General features: G+C 38.4%; 1 long non-coding RNA gene across 1 annotated transcript in view; it reads left to right on the top strand.

Annotated features, from left to right (window-relative positions):
• LOC130684271 (uncharacterized) overlaps positions 1-11,999 on the top strand; it is a 91,086-nt gene extending 79,087 nt beyond the window's left edge. The window contains exons 2-3 of the long non-coding RNA XR_008998472.1: positions 7,529-7,622; positions 11,382-11,999. This is a non-coding gene — a long non-coding RNA (uncharacterized LOC130684271). The remainder of the gene's footprint in view (positions 1-7,528; positions 7,623-11,381) is intronic.
• The last annotated feature ends 2,696 nt before the right edge of the window (positions 12,000-14,695 follow it).

Below are 14,695 nucleotides of genomic sequence, written 5' to 3'. Positions count from 1 at the left end.
GCTCGAAATGTCTCTAAGTAATGTAGTATTATGTTTTGCAACTTGTATCTATAGTCTACTGAGCAGTGCTTTTCCTACCAGACTCAAATTTAGATGCAAATTAACATTAGTGATCACATGTTCCTTCAGATCACTACTATTGTAGTACATGACTTGAGTGCTAAATATAAATTCATATTTCATTAAATTTCTTTGCCTTCTTCTGATACCTTTAAGAAGGTTGATGGCATTACTCAAGCATAGTTTTGGACATTTAGGATAACTCTTATTATTTGAAACAAATTTGAGAACTGAAACTCCACTAACCATAAGAACAACTTTAATAGTGACTCACCCAATTGGTGGTCAGCCAATTTTTTAAAATTCAGGTTTGAATGGAAAATTGAGAAAGCAGAGGACTATTAATAATGACAGTAGGTGGGTGTATGAACAGGTGTAGTAGATTGTGGTGACAGAGTTGTGAAATTGCTGCAGTTCTGAAGAACCACATCCCCATTTTCTTGTCACCTTCTCAGCGAATGGTGGTTTTATGATTCGGAAAAAGATATGCAGAGTGTTGAGACTTAGACCATCAGAATCTTTTTCATCCAAGGGGGTGAAAAGATTTCAGTGTAAAATTTTAGGATTCAAAAATGAGAATGAGTATTATTTGTTTTAATTTCAATTTTACGCCAATAGAAAAACCCTCATTTCTCATAGGCAGAAAGTTATCAGGTCTTACTGACTGTATGTCCTAAACATCTTCAGTTGCATCCTCTTTTCTCTGTCTTTACTGTTGCTATCTAGGCCATTGTCATTTCTCACCTAGATGACTGCGCCAGCTCCCAGCTGCTCTCCCTGTTTCCAATATTGTTTCTCCACTCTGCCAACAGACTGACCTCCTAAGACTCAAATGTGATCATGGCCCTCTTCTGTTAAAAAGTCTTCAATAAATTCCCAGTGTGTTGAGATTAAAATTCAAACCTTCCTCATGGCATAAAAATCCTCTAAAATCTGACATCTGCCCTTCTGATCAGCCTTACCTGCTAGTACTCTCTTCCTCTCTCCAACTTAACTCCTTGGTCATACTGAACCAAATGTTAGTTCCCTAAATTCACTTTGCTTGCTCTGCACACTTCTCTGCAGATACTGCTCCTCTTGCTTGGAATGGCTTTTCCTGCTTCTTCACCTGGGAAACTCTTACTCATCCTTTAAGACTCAATCACCATTACCACCTCCTTTCATCTTTCTTCCAGCTGGATATTACACCAGTATGTCCCCATGCATAACCTTATTGCATACTTCATTCTACTCCAGATTGCATTTCATCATTGCACTGAAGTGCAGTTGTCCGTCTTTCTCTACACTGAGACCTCCTAGAAGGAAAAGACTGTGTCTCGTTCATTCTTTTCTCTCAGCACTTAGCATAGTGCCTGGCACAGAGTAGATATTCTATAAATGTTTGTGAAAATAACCAATGCATAAATAATCCACAAAAGAAACGTTCAACATGGAGCAACTTTAAAATGGGATTAATTATGACAGTTATTAGTTCAAACTGTTTTTAATGCTGCAGAAACTGCTGTGACCTACAACAGAAAGTTCCAAAGCAGTGCAAAAAGCTCACAGTGAACATTATTTTCTGCTTGACTAAAAAGAACCACATTAAAACAACAACAGCCTTTCCTGATACTCTTATTTTACTTGGAAAGTAAAGGGAGCCTCCCCTACTCCATGATTTTATTATTCCCCCCCCCTCAAGCTGCAGTTATCACCGGCATCTGAAACCTCTGATGCCTTATCAATCCCAGTTAAAACTGAAGAGACAACTACTGCCTACACCTTCTGTTCAACCACTTCTGTAAAGTTATTAGGAATTTCACTGATATGTTCACAGTGTAATTCCATGAAAAATGCAAGTCCCAAAACAGTATGCTTTCATAGGGAGAAACAACAGGCAAAGCAAGGATGAATCTCCAAGATAGGAAATACTTCCTTATTTTTCTATATGCCTATCATTCTTTGAACTTAATTTCTACAAAAGCCCGGTAGCTAAACTAGAAGGAGAGGTGACAAAAACTTAGTATTGGTCATGTCGGACTTCGCTTTCTTTCTTGAAGTCCAGGGGCGGATATAGCTCCTGGGTGTCAGAGGGGTGGGAGAGGGGATGTTTGGTCCTTCCCCTCATCATCTGATCAGCTATATCTCAAGTATTTTTGTACTATACAGACAAATGACGTGGTACAATGTGCAGGCCACACTCAGTTTCCTGAAATTGCCTATTGTAAACATCTGAGATCTGAAAGCAGAAATGATTGCCCCTGCTTGCTTTCTTCCAGAACCAAGCCATTGATTTTATTATGTAAGCCTCATAGTATTTAATATGCCTTCTGAGAAGCTCAAACCAATTTCAAATAAATGAAAAATGTAATACAAGGTTAATGCATGTAATAAGTTCTACATAAAATATTACGTAGGGTCCAATGTGTGTAATATTGTATCAAACATTAAAGTTAGAAGTAGATGATTTTTATTTATAGGGAATCATGACTGCCAAACGGATCCCAAGGTTTAAGATTATTTTTTATATATTATATTTAGGATTATATTAAAGGAAATAATGATGGCTCAGAAGTACACAAAAATATAAGTCCACTACATATGTATCTGTGTAGCTTTGTGTGTAATGATAGAAAAAAAATCAGAAAAATGCATTCTGAGGTATCAACAGTGGTTATTGCAGCATAGCAAAGCCACTGGTGATTTAATAATTTTTCCTTTCACTTATTTAATTTTTTAAATCTCCTATAATGTATTTGTATTATTTTTAGGATAAAAATAATTAAATTGCATTTCTAAGTTCTACTTTTGAGGGTATTGGTATTGAGACAACAGTCATTGTGTGTATGCACGGTTAAGTGTGAAGGTGACACAAGGGCACACCATGTTCTATAGCAGTGGAGAGATACTCAAGTCATGATGGAAATAGGGAAGGCATGCGAGTAATGTCGGTGAAAGAATGTGGCAGGTAAAGTGGAAAGGGCATGCCCTGTCTGGAGGGGCAGCTCTGACTCATTGCCAGTGGACTGTTGCAATATGAGACTAATAAGCGTGGTATCAATTTTTCATGAGATGGCAGATATCTAGATTTTTTTATGTGAAATTTTTTAATGTTGCAAATAAAGTATTTTTTAATTGCCAGCACTCTGTCTGCCAAACCAAAAATGTCTGCAGGTAGATGTTAATTCCAGGCAGTGCATTTGGACCTCTGTGATCTGTTGCTTCATACTTTGATAAATTAATTTACAGTGCCTCCCAACATAGTGACATCAAGGCACACATAAGAATGCAATAATGCTTGTACAGCCCACTGAAAGAAGCTTCTTGTTGCCTAGAGGTACTGGAACTGTGGCCTCCTAATGCTTAGGTCTCAGCCCTCCCCCCTGAATTATTGAGGGACTGAAGAGCCAACTATCTTGGGCATCCCTGTAACCCACTGTAGTCCATTTGCAGCACCCACCATGGCAGAGCTCACTCTGCGTTAGAAAGCATGGAATAATGCCTGGAGGAAATGAGATAAACATAGCTTTTGGTGGTGGAGAATAGAGAACAGGAATATGGGAAGAAATCCCAGGACATGGAGAAGTATTTGGTAGGAAGCAGGAGGGTGACTGGCTGGGCTTGAGCACCTCAATGAAGAAAGTGAGCTCTGACCAGCTGGTGTGAAGTTCATTGAGGACAAGGAGCACAAAGGTCTGTATTTTGGGGTTCTGGTGCAGAGGCTGACATAGAAAGTGTCTAAAAAAATGTTTGTTGAATAAAGGAAATGCAATCCCAGGCCACTGATTTAGGAAGAAGAGGCCTTGCCTCAAAGTTCTACCACTGTTTGGGGATGGAAGGTAGAAGTGTCCTTGATCTACCCCAGCCATGGACATCTCCATCCCCCCACAACCTCCCCACCCCTCACCCCCTGCCAAGAATTTTCCTTATCTCTGTGGATCACACTGGCTTTTCCTACAACCCTAAAAAAATACTCTATGATTGATTTCTCTTTCCTACCTCCTCCTTTTCTGCTTCCCCCTACAACCTGCCTCCCCCACAATAGGGTATGGTACAAGAAAGGAAATGCTCGTTAATTAAATGGACTGAAGGTGCACAAAGATTGCCATGAATGTCTGCCTGAAGACATCTTTAAGGAGTGTTGCTTTCTCCTTTCTCCCTGCTCCTTGCATAACTGCCTCCCCTCCACCTCCCACAAGAGGTAAGAAGGGCCTTCCTCCTTCTGGAGATGTTACAGCAGCTCTTTGCCCCTGGGGCAGAAGAACTTCTGAAGTGCCAGATAAGACAATTCAAATTATTGGTGTGGATGGTGAGGAGGGGGAATAATTATAATAATCCTTCTGAAACTCGGAAGGTTTACTTTCAACAAATCTAAAGGAGGAACTAATTGAGTGGTCAGTTGGTCATTTATTTAAAAATTAGGTTTTAATGAAGCATTACTATGTGATTTTAGTTATATAACTCTGAAAGGGTTCAAATAATTATAGGTCATTGCTGTAATGAGACTGCCTTCAGTCCCATCTTTTTATGCATATGACCAAGTTTTTTCAGAACTTACATTAAAAAATAAATTAAAATGTACGTCTAATTCTAGCAATAAGTAATATTAACCCAAAGATACATAAACTAATTGAAAAAGACCTTATCTCAGTAAAAGATAAATTTACAATAAAATGTTAGCCTTCTATATTTAACATTTATTTAAAAGTGTCACATTGTTTGATCAGGTCTATCTATTAGTAACTATAATGGTAACTAAGTACAGAAGAAAAAAATAACAGCATCATAGAACTAGAGAATATTTCAATTCGTATGCAAATTTTTATTGAAAGAATTACAATAGAGGGATCAAAGATTGTCAAGCCTCAAATATGACATTAGGATAAAATTTTGTGAGAAAAATGGGATGGAAATATGAGTTTGAGAAGAAAAAGAATTGATGTGAAATTTCTGACAATTAAAACGAGTTTGTTATATGTGTTTTTAAAATGATGTGGGAATCAAATCTCTATGGTAGTTACATTCCTTGATTACATTTAAGAGTGATGTCATAATTTAATTTTAAACATGTCATAGTTATAATATGTCACAAATCATATCCTTTACCACTATTTAAATTAATGATGAAAAAACTTAAATGAAGTTTAAAAACATATGAGGGAATACAAAATTTTTCAAAATTATTTTAGGGAGCTTGCAAGCAGCCTAAAGACCACTGGCTTCAGAGCCAGCACCAGATTTAGGACCAAATAAAATCCTATTTCCCTTTTACCCAGTGGTAAGAGAGACACTCCATCTTTGCAGTGATAATAATGGGTCTCACCATTCCCTTCTGCAGGGAGGCAGATACTAAAGAACACTGCAAGAAAATCTCAGTGATTAGCTGTTACAGCAATAAAGAGAAAACATCTAGAGTATTGGGCTTGAAATAATACTTCTAAGTGCAGATCATTCACAAACTTGTAATTCTAGCCCAGACCTCTCCTCTGAGTTTTAGATTTACATTTTCAGCTGCCTGTGACAGAACCACATGGTACCTCTTACTGGCTGTTTGCCCAGATCATGTCCACTATTCCAATGCTGATACAATGATTCTCCTTTGGAAACAAAATGGTTTCTCTTCTCAAGAAATATCCCTTCCTCAGAATTTTAGGATCTTGGCCCCTGCCCCTGCCACTGTGGTGGCAGTACTCCTGCCGCTCAGTACTCCTGAATTGCCTGGAGGCTGGGGCATGAAAGACATAGGAAAAGGGGAAGAAAGATTTTTAAAAATTAAAATCCTGGTGATTTATTCTGTTTTCCCTGAGCTTTAGGGGTTCCCATTCTTGCTTATTGGGCCATACCTAGGGCCTTCTTCTGGAGGGTCCATGCCCTGTTTCCACTTCTGGTTTTGGGCTGCCCCAAGTCCAGGCTAGGAAATACTGGAGGGAAAAGAAAATGGGAAACTCGCTGCTGGTTCAGCAAGACTTCAAGTCTCTTCTTTTCCAACATGCCTGCTATCATTCCATTTCAGAGTACTCATGTGTTTTGTCCATTTTATATCTGTATTCAGTGGTTAGCATGGAGTCAGCTTACCTGGACCTGGAACCTCTGAATTCTATATCTTAACTTCATATTCTAGGATAAGCATTTGCCATTTTTGTTAAATAGTTAATGGGTACATGCCACACTCTTGATGGGACATTGAAGTTGTTTCCAGTTTCTACCTATTATAAATCGTGATGAGTTTATAGTCAGGAAAATTTCTCTTTTTGTGAGGCCTAGGTCTTTCAAGCAAATTCCTGTTATGATGACACTCTCACCTTTTCACCATCAGACTGTCTCTTAAACTAGCTGAAGCTGGTAGGTGTTAAGTTATAAGCAAAATCAAGCAGCTCTGTTACAGTGCAGTAGTTTGGATTTAGGGACACATGTATTTGACCTGAAAGACTTAGAGCAATGCAATTTGAGGGTACATGGGTGGTCCAGTTTGTGCATGCTTGGCCCTGTTGACAAGACCTGTGAATATATCTGGATAGTCCTGTGAATGTCAGAGCCCTCTGGCTCTCTTTCTCAAGGATAGCATGGCAAATAGGATGCAAGTCAGAGTGGTGTTTACACCTGCTGGAACCTGTAGGAAGCGCTGCTTTCCTCTCCTGTGGGTCTGAGGCACACACCCTGTGGTCTTGGGAGACCCACCACATCCAGATGCTCCCAATTCTCTGCCACCACTGTGCTCTGTCTCTTCCTGGAGTGGTGAGGGTTACAATCCTTACTCTCTCCTGGGCTAGTGACCCTCATCTTTCCACCTCTCTGAGTCTGCAGAGAGTGAGAGGTGGTGTAAAAGCTTGCTTTTTATTCTATCATAAGTCATGAATCTCTTTTCTCTGTATAAAGGCTCACTTGGTGAAAGAAAATAGGAACCATATTTTAGTTCCAACTTGGGTAGTAGGAAACTATTCTAATTGTCTTCTGTCAAGATTAATTGTCTATATGGTTCTCTCTAGAAAGTTGGTTAACAGTTTACATTTCCACTAAAAATATATGACAGTGCCTGTCTCACCACACCCTTACAAGTAATTCTCATTTTTAATATTCATTAATTTGACTGATGAATTATGGCAGTTGGTTTCCTGTTTTAAATGTATGTCTCTTTAATTGCCTGTGAATGGAATATTTTTCATGTTCACTGCCAGTTGAATTTCCTCTTTTGTGAATTGTCTGTTTCCCATCTATTTGCCCATCTATTTCCCCATATATTTTAAAGTGTTGTATTTTTAAAGATTTAACATTTTATATTTATCATTTAGAAAAACTAGTGGGGAAAATAAAAAGAAGTATAATGAGACTGTTCTCCAGTTCTGAAATCATTTTGCTGAATTGTTTATTCTTGGTCTACCTCAAGAATGATGGCAAAGTTTTCATTAATAACTGAAATCTAGAAAGACTCCAAAAGCCTAATTTAAGATAATGGCATAAGTTTTCTTCTCCCAACTTCCTGATCAAACAGGTTACCAACGCTTGTCTTCCTGCCCTGCCTGCCCTCTGGTGGAGGTGCAAAAGAGCAGGCCAGATCAAGCAGGGGAACAGTGAAAAAGATGGAGGTAACCCAAAAGGCAAGCCAGCCCCTGAGTAGTTAGAGAGACAGTATTTGACTCAACTAATCTCTTTCCTGGTTTTTCTAACATTGTATAGGGATGGCAGGATTTACCATAAGACCTATTCCCAAACTGGTGCCTTTCTGCAGGTATTGCTCTCTACCTTTGCTCTTGCTGCCCTGGATAATTCCTGAACAGGAAAAACATTGCTCATTTTTCTATCTGGAAGAGAACATGGGGTGATATAGTATAAAGCAGTGGACTAGTAAATGAAGGTTCTGTTCCCAGCTCTGGTATTTGCTCATCAGCTGAGTGCCTTTGGATGAGTCCCTTTACGTCTCTGAATCTGGGTTTTTCATCTGTAAATCAGGAGCAATGATATTAATGGATCTATTGGGAGACTCAGATAAGATAATGGTAGTGAAAGTACATTGTAAACAGTAAACCACTCTACAGATCTACGGTAATATTAATGTAGTATTGACAACTGTTTTCTCTCAATCCATGATTAATTTGACTTGGTTGCCTTTGTATTTTAAAATAATAATCAATTTATGCTTTTAATATTTAGCAAATAAATGGAGCTTTTGTCTAAAATCCATTTAGAAAATGCAATTCGCATGTTCCAGTGTGACCCAGGTCTGTGTGTGTACTCTCTAAATTGCACTTTCATTTTTGTTTTAATTATAGCATTGAAAGAGTAGAAGCTTCAAAATTACACCTTTCAGAACTAGTCATTACTTAGTACTCTGTACTTCAAAAATATTGCTCACGTCTTTAAAATAAATTAGCAGGTTCTTTTATTATTACCTTGGCCTATGTATAAATTTATTAATATGCTGATGATAACGGTTTTGAGTGTTTTTTAAACATTTCCTTGAAACTAATAATTTAGAAGATATTTAAACATACTAAACATATTAAAGTTAATTATTCAAACATATTAAATATTTAAATTCAAGTGAAATGTTTAAATTGCTTATACATTTTGTTCTATGTGGCTGAAGATAAATATGAAAATGCATAGAATTATATAACTGAAAGCATTGAGAGCTCTGCACTCCTTTCCCTGCTATATACACAATTTCCCCTCCCTCCTCTCACCCACTTTAGTATGATATACTGGAAGAAAAGCAAAAAAGGTAGCTATCTGAAAAGAGAACTGTCAAAAGGTAACTCGTTCAAGTCACCATTATCCTTGCAAAGGTGTTATAATAGCTGCCTATCTGGCTTTCCTACTTCAGGTAGCAAGAATGATTCTTTTAAAATCCAAGTCAGATAATGTCACTTACATGCTCAGAAACCTCCAATGGCATTTACTCCTTAGTCCTGATTTCCTGCCCATACTGAGGCAGGAGTTAGTTGGACGCAGGCAGATAGAACTCGTGGCCCGAGGAACTAAGGTCATGGCTTTGCAATACACAAAGAAACTGCATCCTGGAAAGTCCTGCCTGAAGATGGGAAAGTCTTCCCAACCCCATCTCGGTGCTGGCAGCAACTCCCAGCCAATTGTGGGGGCTTCTTCCTCCAAAAAAGCTCCAATCCAACCCAGCCATTTGAAAGTACACTTAGGCAAATAGACCTCAGCCCTGATTGAGTACTCCCTATGTAAACAGAGCATGGTCCTTTCAGTTAATCAGGAATGAGTGCCCTATGCAAATGGGGCATCATACTTCCAGCCCATCAAGAGTGAGTTGTGATGTTATCAGTTCACTTATTAGGTCCGCAGGGTGTGGGCTCCCTCCTTCTTCAAAGTTTATAAACCCCAGACCCAGCCACCTCAATATGGGCAGAGAAATCAGGACTAAGGAGTGAATGCCATTGGAGGTTTCTGAGCATTTAAGTGACATTATCTGGATTTTAAAATAGCATTCTCTCTTGGAGCCCCTCTGGCTAGCAGGAGTTTTTCTCTTTCTGTTCCTCATTTAAAGGTTTGCTGGTTTCTCTGTACTCTGGTCTGCTGGCTTCATTCTTTGTCACTGCCGAGACACGATCCTGGGAAGTGCAGCATCTCAGCCAGTAAAAATACCTCACTTCCTCAGCCCATTTTAGCCTCCTTGGCCACACCAGGTCCAAGTTCAGCCTTGCCCTGGAGTGTACTTCCCTCAGATTTCTGTAGGAGTGGCTTTCTCACTTCCCTGGGGTCTACTGTTAACCTCAGTGGGGTCTTCCCTTTCACCTCCTTTAAAATTGCTGCTCTCATCACACTCCTGTATCGCTTCCTTCTATAATGCTTATCACTATATAACATATAATATACTTACTTCTTTTGTTTATTATCTGCCTTCCCCTCCATAATGTAAGCCCCATGAGGGCAAAAGGTTTAGTTTGTTTTGTCTATCCTCAAACCCAGGATCCTAAGTGCCTGGATCATAGCAAATGCTCAGTAAATGTTTGCTGAATGAATGAATGAATGAATACAACAAAGATAAATCATGATCTTACTTGATTTACAACACCGTAAAAATTGCAAAATTTTCATCAAACCTTTTTTTTTAAAGCCAGAAATTTTTGGATATCTTCTGGTGCTAAGACCTATTGCTATAACATCCATGACATCAGTGTTCTCCTCTTCCACCTGCCTGCAAATATTTTGGTCATTCTGTGACTCAAGAATTGAGATCTCTGTTAATCCATCATTGTCTCACTCAGTGTAAGTATAATTGTGTAAACCACTCCTAGTTCATCATGAAAGGAGGAGAAAATGGAATAATAATGAAATATCTGTCCTTTAATTTCTTTACACTATAACCTCCTGATGATCAGAGCTTTGGCCACCCATTTTCTGATTTATCTTTCTCCCGTGTTCCCAAAATATAGGTATTAGCAAAGAACCTTGTTTGAATTTCCTGGCTTGCTTTGCATGCTCTTTTCTACTTTTATGGGTTCTGTTATCTCACTTTTTTGATTACTCTCAAATTTGTAAGCCCAATCTTGACATTTCTTATTGGCTTCCAGTTCTCCATGTCCCAGACTGAGCATATCCATCTAGCCATCTTTCAAATTTTCAAACCTCATATATTAAACACATTTTTTTCTTTTAAAACTGGCTCCTGTTCCAGTAATCTGTTTCCATTAACTCTGCCTTTTTTCAAGTTTGGAAATGTTTCCAAGGCTTGTAATCATTCATGATATTCTTCCGCACTGTTAGTTGTCAAGTGTTGCTGTTTATAATTCTAGAATGTCTCTTGATTCATCCTCTTCTTTGCTTTCAGATCAGTGAGGCCTGAGATTTTGCATTTCTCATCTGCTTCTGAGTCAGGCTGCTGTTGCTGGTGTGTTCACACACTTTTATTAGCAAGGGCCTTCTCTAGGTTAATATGGCCACCTGAATCTAGTCTTCCACTTCCCAGTCCATGGCCGTGTCTAAGACAGACTCAGTTCCCTTCAGAAATAGAGGTCTCCTATTGCCCAGTCTTGCTTTAAAAGAAAAAAGTTATTTTCTCTATCATAGAAGATTGGAAAGTTGCAGAGACAGAAGATAAAAAAATTCAAACCAGCCACATTGATCAATCCACAGTAAATCATTAACATTTTGATACATACCCTTTCAGTCCTTTCTTTCTTTACATGTAAGTATATATTCAGGTTGTATCTGTATTTTTTAAACCATAAAGGGGTCATTTATTTATTTATTTAGTTGCCCAATGTATACATTTGCTAAGTGTGTTGAGTCTCATCTTATAAAGTAGAATGTGCCTTGTCTATATGATAAAAATGCTCAGTGCTCCTTTTCTCAACCTCCCTTACATTTGGGAACTGGAGAGTTGGTGCAGCCAAGCAGATGCATCCTCCCTAGACTTTGATTCAGGAGCTGGTGACTCAAAGCAGCAGGGATGACGCAGAGTCCGTTCTGGCCAGGGCACAGAGGCAACGGCAGCTGCATCCGGTTTCCAGTGGCACCAGGGACAGCTGTTCTGTGGCATTGTGCAGTGTCCAGCATGCAAGGACTTGGCAGTGCGAGCCGTGGGTCAGTGCTTGGCAGCTGCCACAGTGACTTCACAGGAGTTGTTCTGCAGAGCACTTTGGGAGTGGTTCTTGCCCAGTGGTTTGTCTTCCCACCTTTACTTCTTAAATTGGCTTTAAAGTTGACAATTCATTGGAACAAATACTAATAATACTAATAACTAAATTATAGATCCTTTTTATTATGTGCCAGGAAAATTTCAAAGTGCTTTATGTATGTTGATTCATTTAATGTTTATAACAACCTATGACATATACACTAGTATTATTCTCATTTTGCAGATGATATACCAAGTTACAGAGAGGTTAGGTTACTTGCTCAAGTTCACACAACTGTAAATGACTGCTCTGAAACCCAAACCTAGTCAGTCTGTCCTAGTTCTGAAGAGCTCTGACTGATACAAGTACTGTTTTATTAGTTTTATTACCTAATTTTTTCATATAACAAAATTTCATGAGCATTTCCATGTTATTAAGTATTTATATAAATATTTAACGTAGCTGCATAGTCAGTGTTCAATTATAAGGATGATTGATGGTTTATTTAATCAACTTGCTATTCCTGGACATTAACAATATCCTAGTGATGAAACTTACTATTTTTAAAAAATATCCATGACTATTTCCTTGGGATAAAGTCCTAGCAGAATTGGAATGCTTGAGTTATACCGATTGCCTTCCAGAAAGATTATTACAGTTTACACACACAGCAGTGTATGGGAGCATTCTATTTCCCTGAGTCCTTATTAGCATTGAATGTTGTCATTAAAAGTTTTTTTCTTTGTGGTACTGAAAATTACAGTTTTCTTTTAAACCTGAAATTCTTTTTTTTTTATACAATCACATGAGCAACATTGTGGTTACTAGACTCCCCCCCCTTATCAAGTCCCCACCACATACCCCATTTACAGTCACTGTCCATCAGTGTAGTAAGATGTTATAGAGTCACTACTTGTCTTGTCTATGCTATACTGCCTTCCCTGTGTCCCCCCACACACATTATGTGTGCTAATCATAATAAAACCTGCAATTCTTTAAACATTAAAAAATTTATTAGCCATTTGTCAAATGTTCTTGTGTGAATTGACTGTCCCATCACCCATGAGACAAAGTGGAAACTTAAAGAGAATTCAATGCTCTTTCTACTCCAACCCCAACTGCTTTTCTAATTCTCCTACAGGTCCTAAACATTTACCTTAGAACCATATGAATGTGCTATTTTTGTAGGCCAAAAAAGTGGTTGACTATTGATAATTTCATATGGTTAAACCTTATAAATCTCCAAAACATTTGCACTTCCACTAGAGTATTTTCACAAAGAATTTTGCCTCTTTTTGAGAAATCCTCCTCAATCTTTATGAGGCTGAGTATATTGGTCATGTCCCCTACCTACTTACTCCTTTGCCATCCTTCTGTTCCTCCTCTCACTCCAGTGTAGGTACCTGAAAATCACCCCCCTTCACCTTCTCACTCTGCTTCTCTCCTTTCCTATATAGCTGTAGAGTGGTCCCAGGTTATTGCAGCTGGATAATACTTTTGCATCTGCCTGGCCGAGCCCTGTGTTGCTTTTTGCTAGCAGAGACTGTCTTATTTATTTTGGCAGACACAGAGCTACCAAGATTTCCAGCTTATAGAAGATGTGCAACAAATATCCGTTGAATTGAATAACTAGTAAATTTAGGGTCCAGAAAGTGTCTTATTAGCCAAACAGTAATTGCAATTTCCTTCCATGTTAGATAAGGAAGAGCACGTGTAACGCTCTCTAATATCTTCTAATTCAGTTGGTTGTTGTTTGGAATTGGTCCTCCTTATTTTGAATCCTCCATCCTTCTAATTCATATTTTAAATGTGGTGATTATATTGCAATTCAATGAAATTAATTTATTTCATGGTACAATTCTCAAGGATCAAGCAACACAGTTTTCTAACTAGCTAAATAAGTAATTGATGTACTTTCCAAGAAATAAATTTTATTTATTCCCTCATCCATTTTCACCTTTTTTTCTTAGGTGGGCTTGGAGGAACTTTTAGCAACTTCCAGGAAATACTAATGCTATGGATAAAGTTATAATATTAACACAAGCTTCAGGAAACATTAAAAAATTTAAACTAAATCTTACTAAGACAAAGGTGTCTGTTTATAAAGAGACACACCGCACAATTTAAATTGCCCTTACAGGAAGAAAATTATGGAATCAGAGAACTTTAAAGGTAGAGAATATCCCCAAGTTTTTCAGTATGTACTCTTTGCTGGAAAAATATCAAGTAAGAGTGGAGGGGAGAAGATGATAGTCTGAGCTAAGCTTTGGCTCTGTGTTCCCTTTCCCAGTTAATTTTCAAGTGATGTCGCAACCCTTACTCATCCTCTCTCAGCCATGTGCCCTGCCCCAGCCATGCCTTGAACAAGTTCAGATACAAGCCGTCTCAATGCCAGGCCCTCTCTTTGCATATCTAATCAGAAGGGACTGGGTGCCCTGTTCCCTGCCTATCCCCCCCCATCACCCTACCAGACATACAGACAGATTTGGCCTTTTCTTTCCTGCTTGCTCATAAGCATGTGTCTGCTCAGAATTTTGTCATTTATAAGTGGGCTACTCTAACCGGAACTAGTTCAATTACCAGATCCAAAGATATAGAAGAACTGGGTGATATTTTTAAATAGAGGGTCACATGTTACGATAAGAAAGAGAAAAACAATTATTAGCGAGAATGTGGAGAAATTGGAACCTTCATACACTGCTGGTGGGGATGAAAAATGGTGCAGTCACTTTGGCAACAGTCTGGCAGTTCTTTAAATAGTTAAACATAGAGTTACCATATGATTCAGCAATTCCACTCCCAGGTGTACCCTAGAGAAATGAAAACATAAGAGCATGTACATGTATTTTCATAGCATCATTATTCATAATAGCCAAAGAGTAGAAACAGCCTAAGTGTCTATTAGCTGATGAATGGGTAAATAAAATGTGACATATCCATTAAGTGGAATATTATTCAGCAATTAAAAGGAATGAGGTTCTGATACATGCTATGACATGGATGAACCTTGAAAACATGCCAAGTGAAAGAAACCAGTCATAAGGCCCACATATTGCATGATTCCATTTATATGA

The sequence above is a fragment of the Manis pentadactyla genome, chromosome 7 (assembly GCF_030020395.1).
Source record: "Manis pentadactyla isolate mManPen7 chromosome 7, mManPen7.hap1, whole genome shotgun sequence".
NCBI lineage: Eukaryota > Metazoa > Chordata > Mammalia > Pholidota > Manidae > Manis > Manis pentadactyla.
The sequence above is the reverse complement of the archived record's forward strand: the minus strand, read 5'-3'. Positions and strand labels throughout refer to the sequence as shown.